The sequence below is a fragment of the Triturus cristatus genome, chromosome 6 (genome assembly GCF_964204655.1).
Source record: "Triturus cristatus chromosome 6, aTriCri1.1, whole genome shotgun sequence".
Classification (NCBI taxonomy): Eukaryota; Metazoa; Chordata; class Amphibia; order Caudata; family Salamandridae; genus Triturus; species Triturus cristatus.
In genome coordinates, this window is record NC_140589.1 from 278367323 (window position 1) to 278373773 (window position 6451).

At 45.3% G+C, this 6451-nt stretch overlaps 1 pseudogene; it reads right to left on the minus strand.

Moving 5' to 3' along the window:
* Positions 1 to 2900: 2900 nt before the first annotated feature.
* LOC146816759 (L-lactate dehydrogenase B chain-like) lies at positions 2901 to 3815 on the minus strand (annotated as a pseudogene).
* Positions 3816 to 6451: the final 2636 nt, after the last annotated feature.

A 6451-nucleotide genomic window follows, 5' to 3' on the forward strand; every position in this document is an offset into this window, starting at 1 on the left:
CAAAGATGCAGCTGCAGCACTGCCTAAAGGAGTTAGAATGAGATTTTACCGATGAGAGCAAAGAAGCAGCTAGCAGCACTGTCTAGAGGTCTCAGAGAGAGGAATTACCACTGGGACCAGAGACACAGCTGCAGCACTGCTTAGAGGACTTAGAACGAGGAATTAACGATGTAACTAGAGTAGCAGCTAGCAGCACTGACTAGAGGACTTAGAATGAGGAATTACCAACGGACCAGAGAAGCAGCTAGCAGCACTGCCTAGAAAGATAATAATGAAGAATTACCACTGGCAACAGAGATGCAGCTGAAGCACTGCCTAGAGGACTTAGAATGGAGGAATTACTGACAGAACCAAAGTAGTATATGCAGTACTGTGTGGAAGACTTAGAATGGTTGTCTGTTCCAATTTGTCCACACGCTCAGTTAACCCTCTAATTCTATCAAGTACTGGAAGGAGTAAAGATTTCATTATATCCTCCATTTTTTTGGTGAGAGGAGAATCTAGGGGGAGAGTCACTGCACTACCCGCAGTCTGATTGTTGGACACAGAATCTGCAGGCCCCCCAGTAGTGTCCTCTTCATTCTCTTCCTGGAAGGGACTGATCACCCCCCCCCCACTACTTTATTGGGAACAACCCTCCTAACACCTACCCGCCTCTTATTTTTACAATTTTTAGGCAGTCTGATTTTCCGGGGGGTGACAAATCTTATCCTCTTCGGAGAGGCAGGATGTATTTCTGCCTGCACCCCGATAACCGCCGTGGGGGCGATGTTAGGAGGATAGTGGGGTCGGCCGAATGTGAAGAAGAAAAAGAAGTGGCTGGCTTGGTTACTGCTAAGATGGGGGCCACATGATTTTGGGTATTAAGTGCCGTGGCCGTCAGGCTTTCAAGGCCTTCTATATTGGCTCTCAAGGCCGCAACTCGAGGGTGGTCCAAGGAGTGGGGGGCATGAGGGCCATGAGGGAGCGAGACCGAAGTTCGGTCCGGGGAGGGTATCTGGGCTAGCTGGCCAATCGAAGAACGTCTATCGGCAAACGGGTTTTGGGATAGCCGCCGTTCAGCCATAGTAATTTCTTTATCGATAACGTTGGCCACACGGGTGATGAACTGGTCCATAGTGCCCGCCATACCCCCCTCTTTCCCCCTCAAACTTTTCCCAGAACGAGTTGACATTACTATTACTGAACAGAGCTTTATAAAATTAAGCACAACAATGCCCTGGCACAAAATTAAATAATGCGTTACAATGGGGAATAAGGGATAACAACAGTCCGATATTAAGGCAAAAGGTCCCAGGCTCTATCGTGCCTACAAACAGCAAACAGGTTACCATAGATTGAGTCCGGTAGGCACAACCCCGGTCCGCAACCACTGCATTAGGCGAATAATCACAAAAGTCAGCAACAGTACCTGAATGGGGCCAAGTGTGGTGGTACCAACATTTTTAGGGGGGGAGCCCAGCCCAGCCTCTACCGGCCCCGGATGGCCACAGACGGCCCGCCCTTTGTCCGGGCTTCGTCCGGCGCGTCCCGCACAGCGGCTACCAAGACGTAAATTATAGGCGTAATCCAATAGACGGGCGGGCGGAACCACAGCGCAGCTGAAGCCACGCACGGACTCCTGGTCAGCGGAGTCCCGTGCACCAGCCGCTCTGCACCAGCAACGAGACCTGATTGCCCCCGCAGTTCCTCCGGGTAAGTGAGCACCACACAGCACTCTGCAGCGTCGCGATGCCCTTCTCCACGAAGCGGGACTTAGAATGAGGAATTGCCGATGAGACCAAAGAAGCAGCTAGCAGCACTGCCAAGAGGACTTAGAATAAGGAATTACTGACAGGACCAGAGAACCAGCTAAGAGCACTGTCTAGAGGAGGAAGAATGAGGAATTACCACTGGGACCAGAGAAGCAGAAAAAAGGTGAAAGAGAGTGATGGTGGTAAGGGATGTAGTAATGGTCTGGATGTGAGTGAAGGATGCTGGGTCAGAGTAAGAAAACCAGGGCAAACTGTGAAGAGTGAATCCAAATATTTCTCCCCTGTGCGTGTTAAACACATGATGTCCCATGCTATACGCACCAGTGTTGGACATATTTGGAATAAAAAAACAGACCCAGATGAACACAGAGGAAGAGCTAAAGGTCAGAAAGCCCTACTGACTGTCGACAGGCAATTTGTATCAGTGATGGGATTTGATGTAATATTTTGAATATTCTGTAACGTCGGCAAACAGAAGAGAAAACGTCGCAACATAAACTAACTGGTGAACCAGGAATTTGAGAGCAGAAAATAATCAGAATACTGTGTGTTTGCTTGTGTCAATGTGGACAATTTATTCTTATTGTAGGTGCTGGGGAGTGTGTGAGAGAGAAAGTGAGGCAGAGAGAGTGAGAAAGAGAGAGAGAGAGAGAGAGAGAGAGAGAGAGTTTTCCCCTGAAACAGATCGTGGATAGAAGTTTAAGGCCCACCTTTTCACCAAAGAGATAAAAAAACAACATGCTTATTGGTAATCACTGTCCAGCCATTTTCCATCAGATTCCCCAATTGGCAAAATTCAAAGTGTGACAATGTCAAACAGCCTTCCACATAAAACGGGCCAAAGCATGAAATGTCTTTAGCTGTTGGTACTGGACGCTTAAAAATGTTTAATAACACTTTTCGCCTTTCAGAGAAAGAAGACAGTTTTGTCACTTTGGTGGGCTACAGAATTCATGAAGAAAGCAAAAGATAGCCTTTATAAAATGCATAACATTTTCCCAAATTCCAACCCATCTGACATAAAGCACAAACACCTCTTTATTCCAGCCAAGCACATTTAATGGTTTATTTAGCTGCTACAAAGATAATGTGTTTGTCCTAACATGATGTGCCCCTATATGCTCACATCAAGCTGAGATGCAGAATTTACAGGTCTGTCAGATCTTTCTGGATACACCACAGTGTGTCTGCTCTTCAATTGAGCCTTCTCATTGTCCCTGAGCGGAAGGTTGATGACATTGGTGAGCCGTTGGCATTGAGAACACAAGAAAGGCTCAAGAACACTTCATTTTGTATGCCATACATGCCCTTAACCATAGTGGGCACAAGGTAAACTCGGCTTAAATTCTTCACAATGGTTTCTGTCACATCAGCAACGCTAAAATCAAAGGCCCAGTTTGTGTATCCTTTCAGCTTGATCACTTTGTAAGCACTGTCAACCACTTGCTTGACAACAGCGACATTAAATCCACTCCAAATAGGCACACTGGAATCTCCATGCTCTCCCAAAACATAGTAATGGCAGCTGTAAGGCTGCACCCCAAGCTTCTCAGCCATAAGGCAATGAGAAGAATTTAGATTGCATCCACTTCCAATCACACAATGTTTAGGGAGCCCACTCTGTTTCCAGGTCACAACCACTGGATTGGAAACCACAAGGATGATGAGTTAGGGCGGTACTTCCCAACCTGAGGAATGACGTTCTTGAAGACATTGACATTCCTTTGGACTAAATTAAGAAAACTCTCTTCTTCTTGCTGGCATATTCCACCATTAATTACCACAGTCCTGGAATTTGCACAGACTTCATTATCTGGACTGGATGGTTGTACTTAGGGGTTGTAAGTAACAAGCTCACAAGCTGCAAATCCATTATTTCTCCTTTCAGTTTATCCACTAAAAGATCAACCAGGCAAGTGTGTTGGTAAGCTCCTGCATCAAGATGCTGTTAGCTCAGGCCATACCAACTTGACTGATCCCTATGATGGTGACCTTGTTGGTAGCAATATGAGTCTTATTATCAGTAATAGAGGTTATTAGCTTTTGTTAAATGGTCACCATTTTGATTCAAACAGGTAGTATACACGAGTAGGCAGAATGTATTGGAAACCCTTGTGTTTTATATAGGACAAACTCTTCACTGGCTTATAATATCCTAGAAATAAAAACCGTAAGATCACCCACCTCGGCTTCGGAGACCCAAACTGGTGTCCTGCACACACACTGAAATGGCAAGAATGAAACTGAAGGCATCCTGGAGTTTCTGCAATAGATGTTTTTCTGTGCGGTTGAGGTGCCCACCGCTGCTGTTGGTCGCTAGATGCTGCTTGGCATGGAAAGACCGGGCAGTGCTGGTAGAAAAGCCAGCACTGCTCCCGAGATATGTTCACCAGCAGCGCCCTCTGAGAGGGGGAACGGAGGGCAGATGATGCCTCATGCGTAAAGGGATGTCAACAAATTCTTAGCACCGCAATGGCAGCAGCTCGGCAGTGCATATTCCCTGGCAGGTGCCCCATGGGCACCTGAAACTTATGGTGCATATTCCCTAGCGGATGCTCCAGAGGCACCTGCATGTTATGGAATGGAATGGAAAGCTTTAAACACAACAAAATATCCACGGGTCTCGAAAGCCCTTTTGAAGATCTGAGAGCATAATACGCAAGTAAAGACCTTTACTCAAACCGTAGGGGAATCCTTTATAAAGTACGGAATCCCATCACTCACCAAAGTGACATGCTTCATCATCTGGGATCTCCTCTTAGTTACAAAACCTAGTGTAACTAAGGCTACAACCCCCTAGTTGTTAGGGAGGAGCTCAGGGATGTTTTCAGAGATATTATCAGTTAGTAGGATTTCCTAAAATCCATCAGATGTGAAGAGTTTAAATTTTATTAAAGTGGTGGGCGCATTGCACATGTGTGGACTGTGATGTGAGAGTTAAAATTGGCTACCAAGAGAAAAAGGTTTTATTCATTATCTTAAAAACAGTGCAGGTGCAGTTGTAAAATAATAACTGCATGTGTCCAGAAACAAGGTCTACATGTTTCGGCCATTATGATTTAGGTGGAATTGTGACCTACCTCAGGACCAAGATGTAATGATGCTACTGCATAATCGTAAGTAAAAAAAAAAGTGAAAAAAACAATTTTTCAAGTATCATTGACACTGTGCCAGGTACAGTGGCTAACAATGTGGATGATTAGGCTACATTATTGGGGCTGAAGAAATTACACTCCCGCACTCTGATCCATGGGGCGATTATGACAGAATACGTTTGTGCTAACTGTGCCTCCACGGGATTGATAGTTACAAATACACCTAGGATCTTCCTCCAAGATAAGGCATTTCTAAAGGACTGGTCACTCATCGCATGGCGATGCACGTGTGATTGGCTAATATTAATTATCAGCACCACCAAACGTGTAGCGGACACCATCCTCGTTGAAATACAAGTTCTCGAATCTCAGATTAGAAGCACGATCTCTACTTCTCAGTTCAAAAAGTATACAGAAGAGTCCAACAAATCCAATAGAGAAATCAAGGACTCTATTTTGTTGACCAAAATTGAGAAATTTAAAAACGTTTTGGCACGTTTTTCGCACGAAAGAGTGTATCCGTATACGAGCGACAATTTCACTCCACCAGAATTTAATAAGAAAGGACCACGCTATGGCTCTAATTACTCATCCTTAGGTACAGATGAATGGTCGAGTGATTCAGACTCGTTGACCTCAGGTGGACAACAAAACAGAGGTCGCGGACGGAACAACAGATTTAATTGGAGAAATGGTCCACCAGGGCCTCAACATCAACAATGGTGGCCCCCTACTCTCTGGGGATATCCTACTCCACCTTTCCAACCTCATATGGTGCCCTTTCAACCTCACCCTCAAGTTTTCGACAATCATCCTTTTTTAGGGTTTGGCCGCGGACGCTCCAAAGGAAGAAGGAGAAATCAGCAGGTGGACTGGAGTCCCCCCTCCTTCACCGAGGAGCACACACAGCAAAAAGAAGGCACCTCCTGAACCAGGGACCAGCATAGAAATGACCTAGTGGTGAATTTGAGCAATCACATTCTTACATCTGATGAACAATCTGTACTTAACAGAGGCTTAGGGTTTGTACCCACATTCAGCAGAGATCCTTTCCAGATTCAATGCGAACTGGCAAGTTTTTTCGCAAAATACGGCTGCATTTTTTTCTTTAAGGAGAAAGACAAAGACAACACCTGCATGGAGACTGAGTCTTTGAACACTAGTTTAAAAAACGCTCTACCTTCAATCCACCTGTCCACTCTGTCCCAGCTCAAGTCTTGACCTTTGAGAAGGCAGTGACGGATGACGTGACCACACTGTGTGCTACAAGGAAATGACCTTTCCAGAATCTTCGCAGGAATGAGCAACATGCCTTACAGACCTTGACGAAGAATGCGACAATAACTATAAAGCTGGGGGATAAAGGCGGTGCCATTGTTATCTTGGACACAACAATGTACCACGCAGAATGCCTCCGGCAACTTAATGACAGCAGGTTTTACCGTCTTTTAAAATCAGACCCTACAGAGAGGATTAGACAGGAAATTTCTAATCTTGTGGAATATGCTACAAATGAAGGCTGGATCACAACCCAAGAAGCCGGCTTTTCGACCACTTCACATCCGGTTGTCCCGTATTTTTATGTATTGCCAAAAATAAATA